This window comes from Rhinolophus sinicus, linkage group LG13 (genome assembly GCF_036562045.2).
Source record: "Rhinolophus sinicus isolate RSC01 linkage group LG13, ASM3656204v1, whole genome shotgun sequence".
Classification (NCBI taxonomy): domain Eukaryota; kingdom Metazoa; phylum Chordata; class Mammalia; order Chiroptera; family Rhinolophidae; genus Rhinolophus; species Rhinolophus sinicus.
In genome coordinates, this window is record NC_133762.1 from 51,895,266 (window position 1) to 51,913,288 (window position 18,023).

General features: G+C 38.7%; 1 protein-coding gene, 1 non-coding gene and 1 pseudogene across 5 annotated transcripts in view; 2 read left to right on the forward strand and 1 right to left on the reverse strand.

Moving 5' to 3' along the window:
* Positions 1-18,023, forward strand: part of MACROD2 (mono-ADP ribosylhydrolase 2) — a 2,106,080-nt gene that overhangs the window by 969,348 nt on the left and 1,118,709 nt on the right. The gene's annotated exons all lie outside the window — the stretch shown is intronic.
* LOC141568331 (U6 spliceosomal RNA) lies at positions 7,525-7,631 on the reverse strand. The gene has a single exon (XR_012491482.1). It is a non-coding gene; the product is annotated as a U6 spliceosomal RNA (small nuclear RNA).
* Positions 11,497-11,974, forward strand: LOC109458414 (large ribosomal subunit protein uL15; annotated as a pseudogene).

Sequence of the window (18,023 nt, forward strand, 5' to 3'; positions counted from 1 at the left end):
TATCTGGAAATAATTGTGTAATTATACAGAACTCTAAGTTACTGGTTCTAAATGATTTTTTTAAAATAAATTTTATTGGGGAATATTGGGGGACAGTGTGTTTCTCCAGGGCCCATCAGCTCCAAGTTATCCTTCAATCTAATTGTGGAGGGCGCAGCTCAGCTCCAAATCCAGTTGCTGTTTACAATCCGGCAACCTTGTTTTTGAGAACTCGCACTCTAAACAACTGAGCCATCCGGCTGCTCTAAGTGATTTTAAAATACACATTTTTTTTTCAGTTTTTGTTTTATTATTTAATTTTAGATTTATAGAAAATTTGCAAAAATAATTCCAAGATATATGTGTGTGTGTGTGTGTGTGTGTGTGTGTATAATTCTTTTTCCTTCACCCCACTTCCTCTAATGTTAATGTCTTAGAAAACCATAGATCAATTATTATGAACAAGAAAATAACACTGGTATAATGTCATTAACTAAACGTCAGAACTTATTAGAATTTTGCCAATTTTTCTACTAACTTATATCTGTTCCAGGATCACATTCAGAATCTTACATTGCATTTAGTTGTTATTTCATTTCTTATTATTCTCCTCGAGTGTGTAACCATTTCTCAGCCTTTTATGACTTGACATCTTTGAAGAATACTGGTCAGTTATTTTGTACACTGTCTCTCAATTAGGCTTTGTCTTTTTCTGCTTTGCATTTTATTATTTATTTGTTTATTTATTTATTAAATTTATTGGGGTGACAATGGTTAGTGAAATTACATAGGTTTCAAGTGTACAATTCTGTAATACATCATCTACATGCGTTCTTATGGTTGGAGTAAGGTCGAAAGTCAGGGCACATCTTGTAATTGACGTTATATTTTAACATAATGAGCAGTATTTTTTATTTTCTTAGTAGTATATAAAATAATGGTGCATCTAATGATCCATGGCACTTTAGAATCAGTGAAGTGCAGTTTGTGTGTGTGTGTATCAATATCAATATCTATCTATATGTTAAAAGTCTGTTCCTTCTGTTTTTAGTTCAGTTCCATAATTCCTTTGAGATATGAGTTGAAAAATATATATTTTTTTTTTTTAGGTAAAAGCCTAGTAAATAGTAAAAGAGAATACATACTATAGGTGGAGAATTTTTCAAGTAATGAAAAGCATCGTGGTTAAAATCACTTGCATGGACAAGGGTAGGGGGGGCCACAGAATCAAACTCTAAACAACTTTTTGTTCCATATGACAAATAGAAATAGTTATTTAGAGTCTTTCGTCATAGGATATCATAAGATTTCGAGAAGTTCTAAAATACTTTTTGAGTAATTGAAGCTCCATGCTATAATACAAGCGGGGAGAAAAAAAAAGCTATACTATAACAGATGCTTGAAAATACCAAGCAAACAAAAAGCTATAAAAGGATGCCTCCTGTTCCTCCTCTTTCCTTTTCTTCCTTTCTTCCTTGCTATCTTCTTCCATGTGTTTTCTCCTCTTCCTTTTTTCTTTTACTTCCCACTCCTCTTTCTCTGTATCTTCTTCCTTCTCCATGTTCTCCTCTCCCCCTCATCACCAGTGCTTATCCTCCTGCTTACTTACATTCTTTTTTAATCCCCACATCAGCACCTACTAAGGGAATTACCATACTATAATTTCATAGCCATAAAACTGCTAACTAAAGCCTGGGAGAGAAAGCTCTAAGGAAACCCAAGAAGGTCCATTACCCAAATCATTTAACATCTTACTTGGTTGAAGAATATACTGTGCAGAAAGCGTATTAGAAGATGATGGCATGTTCATCCAATACGTCTTTCCTGTCTTAAATTTATAGGATAGCATAGGACTCAGGTCACCAGAATGTCTTAGTTGATGTTAATTTAGAAATATAATTAAAAACCTGTACTACACATAATTTTACATCAACTGAAATATAAGCTCAGAGTACAGTGCAGTTGGCATCTCGTCTTCTAGTAAATGAGGCTGGGGTGGACAGGTCCAGATTATTGAGAAGTACTACATTAGCATTCAAGTTTCAATTTGAAGGTAAGTGTCAGTTTAGAAAATCCGAGTGCATGCATAGACTGAGAGTTTCTGCAGTCTTTTCTGCAGCTTTCAGAAGTGTCCTGCTCTGCCCTTTCCTCATGCCTCCTCCCAATAATTCTATTGCTCAGGGGAAAGGACCTGAGAGAGTAGAATGACTCATTACTCCATTAGGCAATGAGACACTTGGGTTTTGACTCAGGCTGCTCAGACTGCTACAGTCCTGGCTTCCATGGTAACCTGAGGCACAGGAAATCTGAGATTTAAAGTTGTGAATTCAGTATTGACATGAAAAATGCCACTTGTGTTGTGCTGAAACAGGCATGCTGATTATGTAACAGCTTCCAACACATTCCCTGCTGGCGGTGGGTTTTGATTGACATTATATAAGCCTTATTACTCTTGAAAACAACACTAAAAATGCCATGATAAGCTCAAGATGGAAATAGGAACACATGATCCTTTCCCTGCTGAACTAGAAAATGGCTTTTCAGAATTCTTCCTGGAAGACGATGGGAAAGCAAAAGATATTCACATAGATTTATAATGATAAATCTCTTTTCGTTCCCAGAAGGGGGAAGATCCCTTAATCTTAGAGCAATTTGACATAGCCTAGATTCAAGAACTTTTCTCCGAACTTCTTATAACCTGAAACAAATACTGACTTTTAAAATAGAGAATGAATTACAGAAGACATAGATGGTTTGATAAATATTGTCTTTACAGCAGTGATTTAGAGTTTATTTGGTAACTCTTGGTAGAGAAAGTTTATCATCTTAACAATATAGAGATGGAAATGCAGGAGAAATTGAGATTCCATGAATGAACTTATAGTTTGTTTTCTTCTATAGATAATAAAATTTCAAGGTGCAATGGAGCTTCAAAACTGTCAATGAAATATAAACAACGTTGCATTTGTTTTAACTGAATTATTGGCTCTCTCTGAGTACTGTAGAAAAGCAAACACTCTGAATTAGAATTTCAATCTCTCCAATATCTTTCTCATTTTATATAAGTAAAATATATAAATTAGACTCAAGGCATGCCAGCCAGCATCCCTGGATTTTGAATAGCTCCCTTCCTTATTGTCATGCAGGGACTCATGCGGGTCTCTGGTCCTGCTCCCCACATAAGAATGCAGGATATGGTGAGGCTAAAAAGGAACACCCATGGAGCCATAGATTGGGGAGTCATACCACTATACAGTGGTACTTCGGTTTTCAAGCCTAATCCATGAATTCTGAAATGTTTGAAAACAGCCGACAGCTAGGCCTCAGGATCTTGCACTCAGCGGTAGCTGTGGGATATGTTCGGCTTCTGAGTCATGTTCGAGAACCAAAGCATTTACTTCCGGGTTTACAGAGTTCATAAACCAAAATATTAGTCAACGGAGACGTTCGAAAACCGAGGTACCACTGTACTCCGCACCTCTCTGCAATCCGCGCTTACTAGCTCAGCCACCATCTTCTTGCTAGCGCCCATTTTATGCTAGCATATCCACAGCAGTTATATTAGTGGCCAATGGCTCACTGGTTACAGCTGACGGCCATCCAATCACAGTTGACGGCCATCCAATCACAGTTGATGGCCATTTACTACCTGAGCCAGCACCTTTCCATGTGAGGCTGAGAGCATGGAAACTGCACTCCTGGCTCTGTCCCCACACTTATATAAGTAATAATAATAATAATAATAATAATAATAATGGAAATAGTACCATTAATGTATTGAGTTCTTATATTTTAATTCCTAAACCTAAGCAGTCCAGATTCCAGTATACTATACTTTAGTGTTATTTTCTAAAATCATGCTCAACTCAGATGGGAAGGCATCAGGATTGGTGTCACTTTTTTCCTAAGTTTAGTGCCTACCCTCTGAAGAGGTGAACACACATTCTAGAAGGTATGGGGAGAATAAGCCCAGAATGAAAAATTATCATTGTGAAGGACGTTGAAGGAAAGATACTATGAAAAAAAGTTGCTTTTTTTTTTTTTCTTTTTAAGTATTGGGGGATATAGAGTTAGAAATCATAGTACAGTTGAAGCATAAAGATAATTTTTCTGGAAGCACATGTTCACTGTTGGCAAAGTATAAGTTGTTTTGATAAACCTGTTTTCAAGTAGAAATTGTTGCAAATGGGCAGCAGATGTTTGCTTTTAAGGAGGAGGCTGCTTTTGACTGGCCAGCAAGATAAGAATGCATGTGGTGATTGTTAAGAAGCAGCTGGTGTCAATTTAAGAGAATGATTTGCCATCTTCTGCCTTGACCAGTCTGAGAGCAGCAACATCAATATTTAAAGTTATATATTCAACATTCACATACTACCGTGTTTCCCCAAAAATAAGACCTAGCCGGACCATCAGCTCTAATGTGTCTTTTGGAGCAAAAATGAATATAAGGCCCAGTCTTATTTTACTATAAGGCCAGGTCTTATAAAAGACTGGGTCTTATATTCATTTCTGCTCCAAAAGACACATTAGAGCTGATGGTCCGGCTAGGTCTTATTTTCGGGGAGACACGGTATATATAGATATAGATATACAGATGCTCCTCCACTTACAATGGGGTTATATCCCAATAAACCTGAGCGTAAGCTGAAAAAAAAGTTGAAAATGCAAAATGCATTCAATGCACCTAACCAACCGAACATCATAGCTTAGCCTAGCCTACCTTAAATATGCTCAGAACTCTTCTATTAGCCTTTATTGGGCAATTATCTTGAGTTTCACCTTCCTCTTCTTCTTGTCAGAAGCAGGAGACACAGATGGGTATTTTGTAGACACGATGGGATGTGAAAGAACAAAACACAATATCCAAAAAAAGAAAAAAAAGAAAGAAAAAGAAAAATGCAGGCAACAGTACACTGGAGAGTATGGTTGATTCCCCCGTGATTGGGTGTGTGACTGCGAGCTGCGACTCGCTGCAACTGCCAAGCATCACAGGAGAGTATCAAAAGAGTATCTATCGTACCTCGTAATCGCTGGCCCGGGAGAAGATCAAAATAAAGGTTGAAGTATGGTTTCTAGTAAATGTGCATTGCTTTCAAACCATCGGAAAGTCAAAAAATCGTAAATTGAACCATTTTAAGCAGGAGGCTATCTGTATACTGAGAACTCGATTACAAAGGTGATTAATTTAATCCAGTTTAAAACTGTGCATACCCAGAATTTGAAATCTCCTTTGGCTTCATCATAATAAAGTAACTGGAGGCACAGTTATTGCTATTCTATTTAGACACATTTTACCATCCAAAATCTAGAGAGGAGATTACAGTGAGGTGGAAGAATATAACGTCTTTTCAGACAGAGTGTATTTATACAAATAGTTAAGGGAGATGGAAGATGTGTTCTTTATGCTTTTTTTAAAAAAATTCCTAATTATTAAGAACTTGATAAAACTAACTTGAGTTATGATTCATGGGGTGAATAATGAGACAAAATCCTAAAGAGAACTCTTTTTTGTAAAACTGATTTTAAAGTCTAAAAGCAATAAAGCTACTGTTGGTAGAATTATTTTAAATTTTGCCTTTTAAGAATATGCTTTTCCTTGTCTTCTTTATTTTAACTGAGCTATATTATATCATTGTCATGCGGGAGACCCTGCTCGCTGCGCCATTTGTCGTGCAGGGCGGCCTTGGGGGTCTCTGCTCCCGCTCCCCGTACAAGAACGCAGGATATGGTGAGGCCAAAAAGGAACACCCACGGAGCCATAGGTAGGGGAGTCATACCACTATATTCTCTCTGGCGGCACTATACTCTCAATGGAGGCTGGATCCACACTGTCCGCAAACCACCATCCACACTTGCCAGCCCAGCCACCATCTTCTTGCTAGCCCCATTTTTTCTCCTTTCCTCTCTCTCCTCAGCTCTCCTTCGTAGCCGCAGCAGTTATATTAGTGGCCAATGGCTCAATGGCTACAGCTGACGGCCAATCAGCCACAGCTGATGGCCATCTACTACCCGAGCCAGCACCCCTCCACTTGAGGCCGAGAGCCTGTAAACTACTTTCTGGGGCTCTGCCCCCACACTCGTATAGTACACTAATCTTAGTCTGTATGCTACTTGTATAATCACCTCCAATGAAGACATAGAATAGGTCCAACATTTCAGAATGCTCGTCGCCCTTCTCATTTCGTCCTCTTCTGTCATACAAGGAAACCATTATTCTGAACTCTCATCATGTATGAATTTTGCATGTTCTTGAACATCATATACATGAACTTGTAAGATATGTTCTCTTTTGTATCTGCACTATTGCTCAAGAAAACATTAAAAAAAATTCATTCATGTTATTGCATATTCAAGCAGTTATTTTTTAAAAAATCAATGTGTAGTATTCCATTTTATGTTGTCGTGCGGGAGACCCTGCTCGCTGCGCCATTTGTCATGCGGGGGACCCTGCTCGCTGCGCCATTTGTCATGCAGGGCGGCCTGCGGGGTCTCAGCTCCCGCTCCCCACATAAGAACGCAGGATATGGTGAGGCCAAAAAGGAACACCCACGGAGCCATAGGTAGGGGAGTCATACCACTATATTCTCTCTGGCGGCACTATACTCTCAATGGAGGCTGGATCCACACTGTCCGCAAATCCACACTTGCCAGCCCAGCCACCATCTTCTTGCTAGCCCCATTCTTTCTCTCTTTCTCTGCTAGCACAGCCACAGCAGTTATATTAGTGGCCAATGGCTCACTGGTTACAGCTGACGGCCAACTAGCCACAGCTGATGGCCATGCAATCACAGTTGATGGCCATTTACTACCTGAGCCAGCACCTGTCTATGTGAGGCTGAGAGCCTGGAAACTACTTTCTGGGGCTCTGCCCCAACATATGTATATACCAATATTTATTTATCCATTTTTCTGTTGATGGACATTTGAGTTTCCCCATTCATAATTTAGCTATTATGAATAAAATTGCTAAGAAACTTTCTTGAACCTGTCCTCTGGTGAGCAATTGCATTCACTTCTTTTGGTACATATCAGGAGTTGAATTGCTGGGTGATAGCGTAGGCATACACTTAGAATTCTGAGCATTCTGGTGGGAGTGTTTTGGTATCACACTGTGGATTTAATTTGAATCTCCTTGAGAGGAATAACATAATAACATTGAATACTTTTTCATATGTTTATCAGGCATTTGCATATCCTCTTTTTGTGAATATTTCTTCAACTCCTTTGCCCATTTTTAAATCAAGTTGCTTATTTTTTTCTCAATGATTTGTGTTCTTTTATACTTTGGATATGAGTCCAATGTGAGCTGTAGACTGAATATTATCTCTCAGTCTGTCTTGTCTTTTTACTCTCTAAATGTTAACTTTTGATGCACAAATTCTTTATCAATTGGACTTCAATAAAATTATTTTTTCTTACATAATTAGTGATTGTTGTAAGCTTTTTTTTTTGGTAAAAAAAAAACTCTTGCCTATTCCATTTTTTTGTTTTCTTATTTATCTAATTCTAATTTTCTTCTATGCTGGTGCTTTTTCTTTTTTTAAAAAAAATATGGAATGCTTTACGAACTTGCATGTTGTCTTTGCACAGGGGACATACTAATCTTCTCTGTATTATTCCAATTTTAGTGTAGGTACTGCCGAAGCAAGCACTATGCTAGTGCTTTATGAGTTCTGTGTGAGAAGTCTTTGCCTAATTTGATTTCTTATCTAAAGCAAAATATTTTGAACAAGACTTAGTGTTCCCAATGACTCAAGGTCCTCATTATAAATAGTAATTACTACTGTCCAATAAATGCTATAGTACCCACTTAATAGTGTTGCTATGATTAAGATAATATGTATGAAAATTTTTGGTAAATGTAAGCTGTTGCCTTGTTTATACTGTTGTACTGTGACACTTCCTGACCTTATGAGGGGTATAGAACTGTTACTTTTATGCTTGGTGGCCTTTGGCACCTGTAAGTTTTAAGTTATTATATCTAAGTCCTGGGCAAGTAAGGTGTTTACCATATATAATTGCAATCATCAGGTTTCCTTGTGTACAAATTCTTTCTTTTCCAAGCATTTCTTATCTCTTTTTAACAGGTTGATCTGGTGAAGTGAAATAAAGTAAATGGCACAATGACCAAATACACTGACATTATCAGCCAAGTTCTTTCTCAGTTTGTCTCTCATTGTGTTGGATTGACACGTGTTACACCAACAGTTCTCAGTTTGGGTTGTTTATTAGCATCACCTGGGAAGCTTGTGAAAAATAAAGATGTTCAGCAACCAATCCAGGGGATTCTCTAAATTACTTGGAGTGGGGTGGTGTCTGGGCATCAGTGTGTTGTAAAAGCCCTAATGTGCAACCTGGACCGTGGTTCTCTTAACTATTGGCTTAGGGTACTGTTATTGATATTTTAGCATGCATTAGTGTCACCTGAAGGGCTTATTGAAGCATAGACTGATGGGCTTCACACCCCAGAGATTCTGATTCAGTAAGTTTGTATGAGACAAGAATTTGCATTTCTAAAAACTTCTCAGATGATGCTGATACTACTGGTTGGGAACTACAGCTTGAGAACCATTGAATTAGACATTCATTGTCATTCCTGCCATGTTGCTAACCTACTAGCCATCCTTATCCTTTGCCTTTTAAAATTTTCTACTACTAGCCCTGATGTTCAAACTCTGTTTTGTTTTTCAGTGTACTAAACTGTATTTATTTTCTCACTTCCTCAGAGTTTTAGGATTGACTATGTATTACTTGACCTATTTTCAATGTGAGCTATTGAATTACTTTTTCTAGTTGATATGTGATGTCAAAAAGTGAAAAATATGTCAAAAGAGAGGCATTTAAGACTGAAACCTAGAGTCAAATAGAGACCACCTTAGAATTATTCATTCAGCCAGAAAATGAGTTTACAAAATTATAACACTTATCTCCAGCTTAAAAAAAAAAATCTCTACAGAAAAAGAAAAGAATCTGATCCACAAACACCAAGGTATTGATAGCAATAATATGAATGTGTTTGCGATTATTGATGGTTTAATGGCTGTCTTTTTATTCTTTATTTGTATGTTCCAGTTATTTTTCCCTGACAAACTTTTGTAATAAAAATTAAGATAATTTAAACACTTAATATAAAAAAGAATCATTCATTCAGCATAGATTTCATAAAACTACCTTTATCTACAGTCATGACAACCATAACAGAAGTCACAGAAGGAGAATTAAGACATTTTACAAACACAGAATCTTACAGCCCTGGTGAGCAGGCAGGAATCCCAGTTTATATTTTCATAAAATTTAGGAAGATGTTGAGTCTCCTTGTAGTAGTAAGAAAAATATATAAGGACATTAATGATCATTGACTATGGAGGGCAATTTCTTAGGATGTTAATGCCTTTGATTTTTTTTCCTAAAGAAAACTTGAAAAGATTTGGCCGGTTAAAAGCTAATTTTAACTTGAAATCTGCACCTTTTATTTTTGAAGTCTTAAAGGCTTTTATTATTTATATTAGATTTAACTGCGTAGGTTCTTTTTTTTTTTTTTTTTTTTTTTTCCTTCAATTTGGGTGATGGGCCAAATCGAAGTCATACTTTATTCACTGGAAGCATAAAAATGTTTTAGACATTAGTGAATTGGCTAAGTTAATAATCATTAATGTTCAGATCTCTAAAGGTAGCAAGAGCCTATTTATAAACAAAATCTATTCTTTGGTTGACATTCGATCTTTGTCCTCCTGCTTTATTACCATTATTATCATCGTGTCATCATCATCATCAATAATATTATTATTGTCAAAATATATAGTATATATGGACATAAGATTCTAAAGTTAGTCTATAAGGCAAAAGCCATGTTAAGTCAAAATTAACCTTGAAAATTCCTTGAGAGACTGCATCAGAGACTTACATTTCTCAATCAGTTCAGCAGAGAGCCTTTTTCCTCCAGTGTAAGGGAAGCTGTTTCTTCAGTTCAGCACCAGATAAAGTGATTGGGGTGTATTCATAGCCATGTTTTATAAAAAACCAGTATCTTTAAATACTCATAGATCACTCTCAATGTAGTATGAAATGCTCACAGCATGAAAGGCACATGGGAACTAGGTAGCACTGAAACAGTTAGTCCTCATTTCCCAGCCTATGCAAACTCAGTGGAAGACTCCAACTGACATTAATAGGCAAAATGATGGTAAAATGTGTGAATTACGTATTTCTCTTTCTCCCTCCCTCTCTCTTCCAAATATCTATTACTCTCTAATAAATCAAAGACCTAGGGGTCTAAAATAATTTATCATTATATCTCACAGTTCTATGGGTTGACTGGACTCAGCAGGGAAGTTCTAACTTAGGGTGTCTCCTACAATTGAACTTAGGTGGCTGTGGGACTAGAGTCATCTGAAGGTTCTACTTAGCTCAGTGTACAAGATAGTTATTTTCACTCGCATGTCTGGAACGGCTGGAACAAATCTCTCCATACAGCCTCTTTACGTGATGAGATAGAGCTTCCTCATAAAATGACAGTCCTAGCATAGTAAGACTTACATGGCATGTGGTTTTGCCTGCAGTGAACATTCCAAGGGGCAGGAAGCAGAAACTTCCAGGCTAATGAAGGGTTGTGGATAGAACTACTGATTTCTACTGGTCAGAACTGTCACAGGACCTAGATTGAAAAGGATAAAGAAGTAAGATTCCTCTCTTGATTGAGGTCACATTTCATGTGGGCTGGGAGATGTTATTTTGCAGCCATCTTTGGTAAAAGCAGTCTGCATACCCTCCCTTCCTTGTTCCTCCTCCCTTTCCCCCTGATTCCCCCTGTGGGGACAGAGCCCCAGAGAGTAGTTTACAGGCTCTCGGCCTCACGTGGAGGGGTGCTGGCTCGGGTGGTGAATGGCCGTCGGCTGTGGCTGATTAGCCGTTGGCTGTGGCCAGTTAGCCGATTGGCCGCTGGTATAACTGCTGCGGCTACGAAGGATTGCCGAGGAGCCGAGGAGAGCCGAGGAGAGCCGAGAGAGAGGAACAGAGTCGAGAGAGTGGAGGAGAGTCGTTGGTCGGTCGGTTGGCGGAAAAGCGGCCGGCAGGTCGGCTTCCGGTGGGCCCAGCCTCCAGTGAGACCGTGGTGGTATGGCTACCCTACCTATGGCTCCGTGGGTGTTCCTTTTCGGCCTCACCATATCCTGCGTTCTTGTGTGGGGAGCGGGAGCAGAGACCCCGCAGGCCGCCCTGCCTGAAAGATGGCGCGGCGAGAAGGCCTCCCTGCACGACAAATGGCGCAGCGAGCAGGGTCTCCCGCACGACACCCCCCTTGTCTCTATTCCTTAAGCATAGCAGTTGAATCTATGTAAGGTAAATGTACAGGTGATTTAGCACCACTATAACACTTTCTAGTACATTTGGTGCTTTTCATACAAAGAGTGCCCAAAAAATGTATATACATTTTAAGAAAGGGAAAACTATTAAAAATTTTAATACTCAATATATACCAACAACAAAAGATGAAAACAGCCTTTTTCGTCTTGGCTGTCGACATGCCATCCAGACTGAGGAAGACCCGGAAACTTAGGAGCCACGTGAGCCACGGCCATGGCCGTATTGGCAAGCACCGGAAGCACACAGGAGGCCGCGGTAATGCTGGTGGCTTGCATCACCACAGGATCAACTTTGACAAATAGTAACTTTGGGAAAGTTGGTATAAGACATTACCACTTGAAGAGGAACCAGAGCTTCTGCCCAACTGTCAACCTTGATAAATTGTGGACCTTGGTCTGTGAGCAGACACGGGTAAATGCTGCCAAAAACAAGACTGGAGCTGCTCCTATCATTGATGTTGTGCGATCGGCTACTACAAAGTTCTGGGGAAGGGAAAGCTCCCAAAGCAGCCTGTCATCGTGAAGGCCAAATTCTTCAGCAGAAGAGCTGAAGAGAAGATTAAGGGTGTTGGAGGGGCCTGTGTCCTGGTAGCTTGAAACCACACAGGAAGTTTGTTAAAACTCCAATGTTTTTCTCTTCTGAAAAAAGAAAAAGAAAAAAAAAGATGAAAACAAGTCTTGTTTGACTTCTGCAATTACAAGAGGTGCTCAAAGTGGTTACCATTAGTGTCCACTTTTGATTATGGCGAACTAATCTTGAGTAACGTTGACCAAAGTGTCCACTTGTATACATTTTTTTTGGCACCCCAGGTATATTTTGCATACTAAATACACTTTTGTTTATGTGGTACTGAAGGTCCAATACCAAGAAATAAAATGGAATTCTTTCGTTTAATGGTTCAATATATCCTGTTAGGAATTTAAGGTGATTTAGTAGTTACAATTTCAAAATAATGAAGAATATGCTATTGAAATATTCTTGGGGGTTCTACTTCAACTCCAGTGTATAGAGCAGAACAGTTTGAACTCATTTAGGAGTTCTTATAATCCCCATCTTATTCTCTGGGCACAAGAAGAGAATTCTAGAAGCATGGATGCTTTACCAGTTTGAATAGATTCACCTTGACACAGCTGATTAGGGAAGACATTACTATTAATTGTCTTCAGGTGTGCTTCATTAAATGGTGTGTCAAGTAGAACTTCAAAAGCCAGAAACTTAGTGCTGTCCTTTTGTTCATTGAGACAAGTTGATATGGAAGCTACTGGAATAATTAAGCGATAATGTTGTGTACACTATTTGCAGTTACCAAAGCAGTTTTGTATACATTTCTTTATTATTTGACCCCACATTCTAGTGAACTATGTTATTTTTATTTCCATTATACAGTTGAAGAAATGATGCTCAGAAATTCACCCTAAATCATACAGTTAATTAAAGGCCATGTATTTTGGTCAATGCTCTAAAGTTCCATTATGTCACATCGACACACAAAACAAATATCCCCAGGATTAGCTTGAGTGCTTAAGAAGTCTGTATTTACTTTATATGAAGTAACAGAGGAAGGGCTTTGCCTTGCTGCCTTTCTGTTTAGACAGTGATCACTTGATTATGGAAACTCTGCTGGGAGAGAAATTAGGGAGAGTTTTCAGAGAGAAATTTTATGTGGTCAGTGTGAATTAAGTCTGGGTCAATGGGATTATTTGATGCCACTATTTATTTTCCCAGCATTTAGAATACTCTTGTAGCTTTCACTCCAAAATAATATGTTCTTCTTCCTTATTTTACAAATAAATAAAAAGACACAACTTTGAAAGGCCATGAAACTCGCACAGGAATTGTGAAAACTTATTTTTATCAACCATGAGGAAAGGCAGAAAATTCATTATTCCATCTGACAAATACTTATTGTGGACCTTGTCTATGGAAGGCAATACCAGGTACTCTGGGAGTAACATATGAAAAGGCACAGTTCTGCCCTCAAGGACCTTAATTTTAGTCAAGATAAAAGACAGTTTTACAGTTAAAATAGAACAGTAACAATGGAAGTTACCTGTGTGAGGTAAGATGACATAGAGTGAGATTTCCAAGAAGAGAGAGTTCACTTCTAGCTACAGAGAATCTTGGAAGCTTGTATGGGGTTATAGAATTGGCTTTAGAAGTTGAAGAAAGTAGAGAAGAGGTTGAATACTTGAAAAAAAATTGGACATCATTATAGCAATAAGAAATGACAGATTGAACCAGTGAGAAAGGGTCAAAAAGAAGTTGAAGTAAGAAATATGTGGGAGAAAATTCCATGAGACTTAACAATTGATTGGGTATAGTGGATAAGAGAGTAGGGGATGGTACAATTTTGAATCTGTGTCACCAGAAATTTGGTTCTGTCATGCATATAGGGAAATGACAATGGGTGGAGATTGTACCACAGCAGACAATATGTCATCTACTCAGAATCAGATAATTCAAGAAGGGTTTATTTATAAAGGAGTCATTTCCAAATATTTAAGTATGGGAGTACAGGGGATAGGGCACTATGTCATCCTTAGCAGGTGATTTATACCACTGCTGAACCTGAATGGACAAAGCAAAAACCGAACAATTACCTGAACCTAGAAGGAGAGAATCAGGTAGAGACAGCCATACTGCAATAGGTGACTTCCAGTTGAAGAAACTGTGCAAGGCAAGCTTCTAGGAAAGGAGCAAAGAGCATAACTACTTTGACCTTGACTCTCCTCCTTTCCTTCAATCTCTATTGCCCAAGCCAGCTGGAAGCCCAAGGGCAAGGGATCCCTGTTGATGCAGTCCATATCATCACCTTCCTAGGGGCATAGAGCAGAGTGGAGAAGAAAGGAGATTAGATGAATCAGGACAAATAGATGGAGCTATCTGGATGCATTGCAGCTTGTGTGAACTGAGTAACTGAGCCTGGGGTGGATTTAGAAAAGCTGTTTGTATGAAGATGTATGCAGTGTGCGCGCATACACACACACACACACACACACACACACACACACACACACACACACACAGAGACTGACAGCCAATGCCAGACCCTTGGAGAATGGGCTTATTTACAGCAGTTTCTTAACTCTGGCACTATTGACATTTTAGGCCAGATAAGTCTTTGCTGTTGGGTGATAGCCTACGCATTATAAGATGTTTATTTAGTAGTATCCCTTACCTCTACACACTACATACCAGTAGCACACATCCCCTCAAGTTGTGATAACAAAAAATGTCTCCAGACATTGCCAATGTCCCCTGCAGGCGGTGGGGGTTAGGGGTGGGGTGCAAGATCACCCTCAGTTGAGAACCACCAATTTAATGACTGGGAAAAGGAAGGTGATCCAGAGAATGGGAGGTCACAAACCAGCAGTCTGAGAGAAGAAATGGACAATTAGGGAGAGCAGTGTCCTGACAGCCTGGCAGAAAGTAATCAAAATGGGTGTTGCCAATGGTTTAAATGACACAAAAAAATTCTATACGGGGACTAGAGTCTGTCGAGTTGGAGGAAGAAGGGAGTAGTGTATATTGGATTATAAGAGGCTGAGATGGGCAGGTGGTGAAAGCAGGCAGCCAGCATGGATCTAATTTGGCAGCAGAGAGAAGGAGTGAGGGAGAATGGTGGTTTCAACAGGTTGATTTATGATTTGCTTGAGGATGGAGAGACTTGAACGTATTGGTTAGATGAGAGGAAGAAAGCAGTTAAAGAGGGAGCTCAGAGGTAATGGTGAAACTAACAGTGAACACACGTTCTTGCACTGTTCTAAGGACTTTACACGTTTTAAGTAGTTTGGTCCTCACAATAATTCCTGGAGGTTGTTAGGGTGGATGTTCTTATGATTCCCGTTAGCGATGAGGGAACTGAAGCACAGTGTTTATTTACGCAACTAGTAAGTGGCAAAGTGGTATTTGAACTGTTGCTGAAAAGGGGAGAATATTCCAGTGGCAGAAGAGGGATGCATGCCAAACACTTACAAATGAGGAGAGAAGGAGAAATTAAGCAAAATTATGCACATATTTCATGTATAACAGGAGAGGAATTTTGGTTACTAGTCATGAATGAAATTAACAGTCTTAAGAACGTAGAATTTAAGGCCCTCTGCAGAGGTTGAGAAAGGCAGAGGCCTGAACAGATTTGGAATTGACACTAGAAATTATTCTCTGAGATGGCTCTCACTTCAAAATATTAAAAGCACAGTTGTTTTAGTTGCCTACCTAAATGCTTGTCTACCTAGATGCTTCTCCGATCATTTCAAAGAATTCATTGTTGTTATACAGCTGGTTTTCTTCGCTCTTGTGTGTATTTGTTTCCTGTGACTGCTGTAATAAATTACCACAAACTTCGTGTCTTAAAACAACACAGATTTACTCTCTTACAGTTCTAGAGATCAAGTCCAAAATTAGTTTAACTGAGCTAAATGCAAGGGGTTGGCAGGGCTAGCTCCTTCTGGAGGCTCTGAGGGAAAATCTGTTCCCCTGACTTTTTCAGCTTCTAGTGGAGGTCACTTGTCTTTGGCTTGTGGCCTCTGCTTCCATTTCCAAAGCACATCATTCCAATCTCTGCTTCCATCCTGATCATCACATTGCTTTCCCTCTGACTCTGACTCTCTCTGGATCCCTCTCACAAGGTTCACGTGGTTACATTGGGCCTTCCTGGCTAATCCAGGATGATCTTTCTATCTCAAGATCCTTAACTTAATCACAACTGCAAAGTCCCTTTTGCCATGTAAGGTAACACAGTTTCTGGAGGTTAGGATATGGATATATTTGGGGACTATTTTCATTCTACCACAATTGTTTTCTAGATTATGTTATAAATGGATAGAATGGAGGTTTAGCCTAGAGTTTAAGAACATGGCTTCTGTCGCTTGGGTTCAAATCCTGGCATCACTGATTCCAGCTCTGTGACCTTGAGTCACTTATTTAATATCTCTGAACATTCTTCCTCATCTGAAAAATGGAGATAGTAACATTATCATGCATTGTTTGGGGATTAAATATGTCAATGCATATACAGTGTGTCAAACATAATGCCTGACCCTAGCTGAGTATTCAATAAGTATAATCAATTATTATTCTTAATCATTTTATACAAACATATTTTCGTGAAAGCATTTTAGTTAGAAGAGTTCTGTCCATTTGATTAGTCCATTAGATTATGCTGTTTCTCTGAAAGCAAAGGCCAGGTACTCAAAAGATGCCATTTCTTAGCTATATTCTAAGGACATGGATGGAAAAACAGGGTTTGTGCCAATATAGTTCCTGTAGTGGACATAAGTACTTATTTGACAATTGGTCAAATAACTATTATAATAAGCATTAGGGCTAAGTTTCAAGTCTTTATGGTCTTTTGCTCTAGTGACCATATTTGTCATTATCCTGTACCTTCGCAGATCCTCAGGAAGTGGTCACCATTTTTATTGACTGTGATAATGTACATAGAACCTAGCTGAGAATCCAGGTGTCTCCCTGGATAATAATGAGCATTATTTACAGTGCAGAAAAAGCCTGCTAATTTTTTCTCTTAAGAAAACAATTATAATACTAATAGTCTTCCCTACCCAGGGCAAAGCAAACAACAAAACTTTGGGCAAATCTTTGCCAGACATAGCATATCAGGTCAAGGTATTGTTAACACCTCCAATGAAAAAAATTCTCTGTAGAACTCAACTTTTTTTTTTTTTCCATTTTATGCAATTTTGTTTTGGTCTCTGATAGTTAACGGCTTCTGTTAGTAGGTGATATATAAGAGCAAGAGTTCCAAAATTTTAAAAAGAGAGACTCAAACACACACATGCACGCACATGTACACACACACATGCACGTACATACACACACACACACACACACACACACACACACACACAAATTAGTGTCTAAGATGACCAGAAGGCCAAACTAGAATGGTTGTTAACCTTGGGTGTGAACTTGGACAAGCCTCATATCCTTTATAACTCAGTTTCCTCAGCTGGGAATTGGTGGTTATGATACTCATATTATAGGATGTTGTAAAAACCAAAAGATAATGGATGTAAAAGTGCTTGTCTGTTCCTAGCACACAGTAAGCAACAATGTGTAAGAAGGGCGATTTGATGATAGTGGTAGCAGAGTTCATAGTGGGAGTAAAAAGGAGGAAGAAGAGTAATCATTGGAACAGCAAAACTGGCAAGCCTAATCTGGGGAGAAAAAAAATAAAACACAAAGAAATCAGTAATCTTATAGAGTATGGTTAATGGTTAGCTATGTAGTTTGTTTAATTTCTTTTCTAATTGCATCAATGTAATGATACTTAAGGAAGCAAACACCATTTGAAAGTGCTTTATTTTATGTGGAACTAACTTGCAAATCTCATTTCTGCCTATATTCATATTTAAGTCTGAAATTCTTCCTTATTACATGCTTGGAGGTCAACTGACGTGGAGCTGAAATTCTATGTTGTGATTAAGTCAACAAAAGCAGATGAGCTATAACTAGAACCCAGTGGACTTGATTTTTTCCTCATGCTGCCATCATTTTGATGTAGGAATATTTCTCTGTGAGTCCCCAAATGATGTAGGGGATTTTTGAGTGAGTGAGTGAGTGAGTGCCGGGATCATGTTTCATGAGACCGAAGAATGGAAACACGGACCCAGGAGATGCAAAGAGATTTTTTAAAAAGAGGATAGTTTATTGAAAGCAAACAG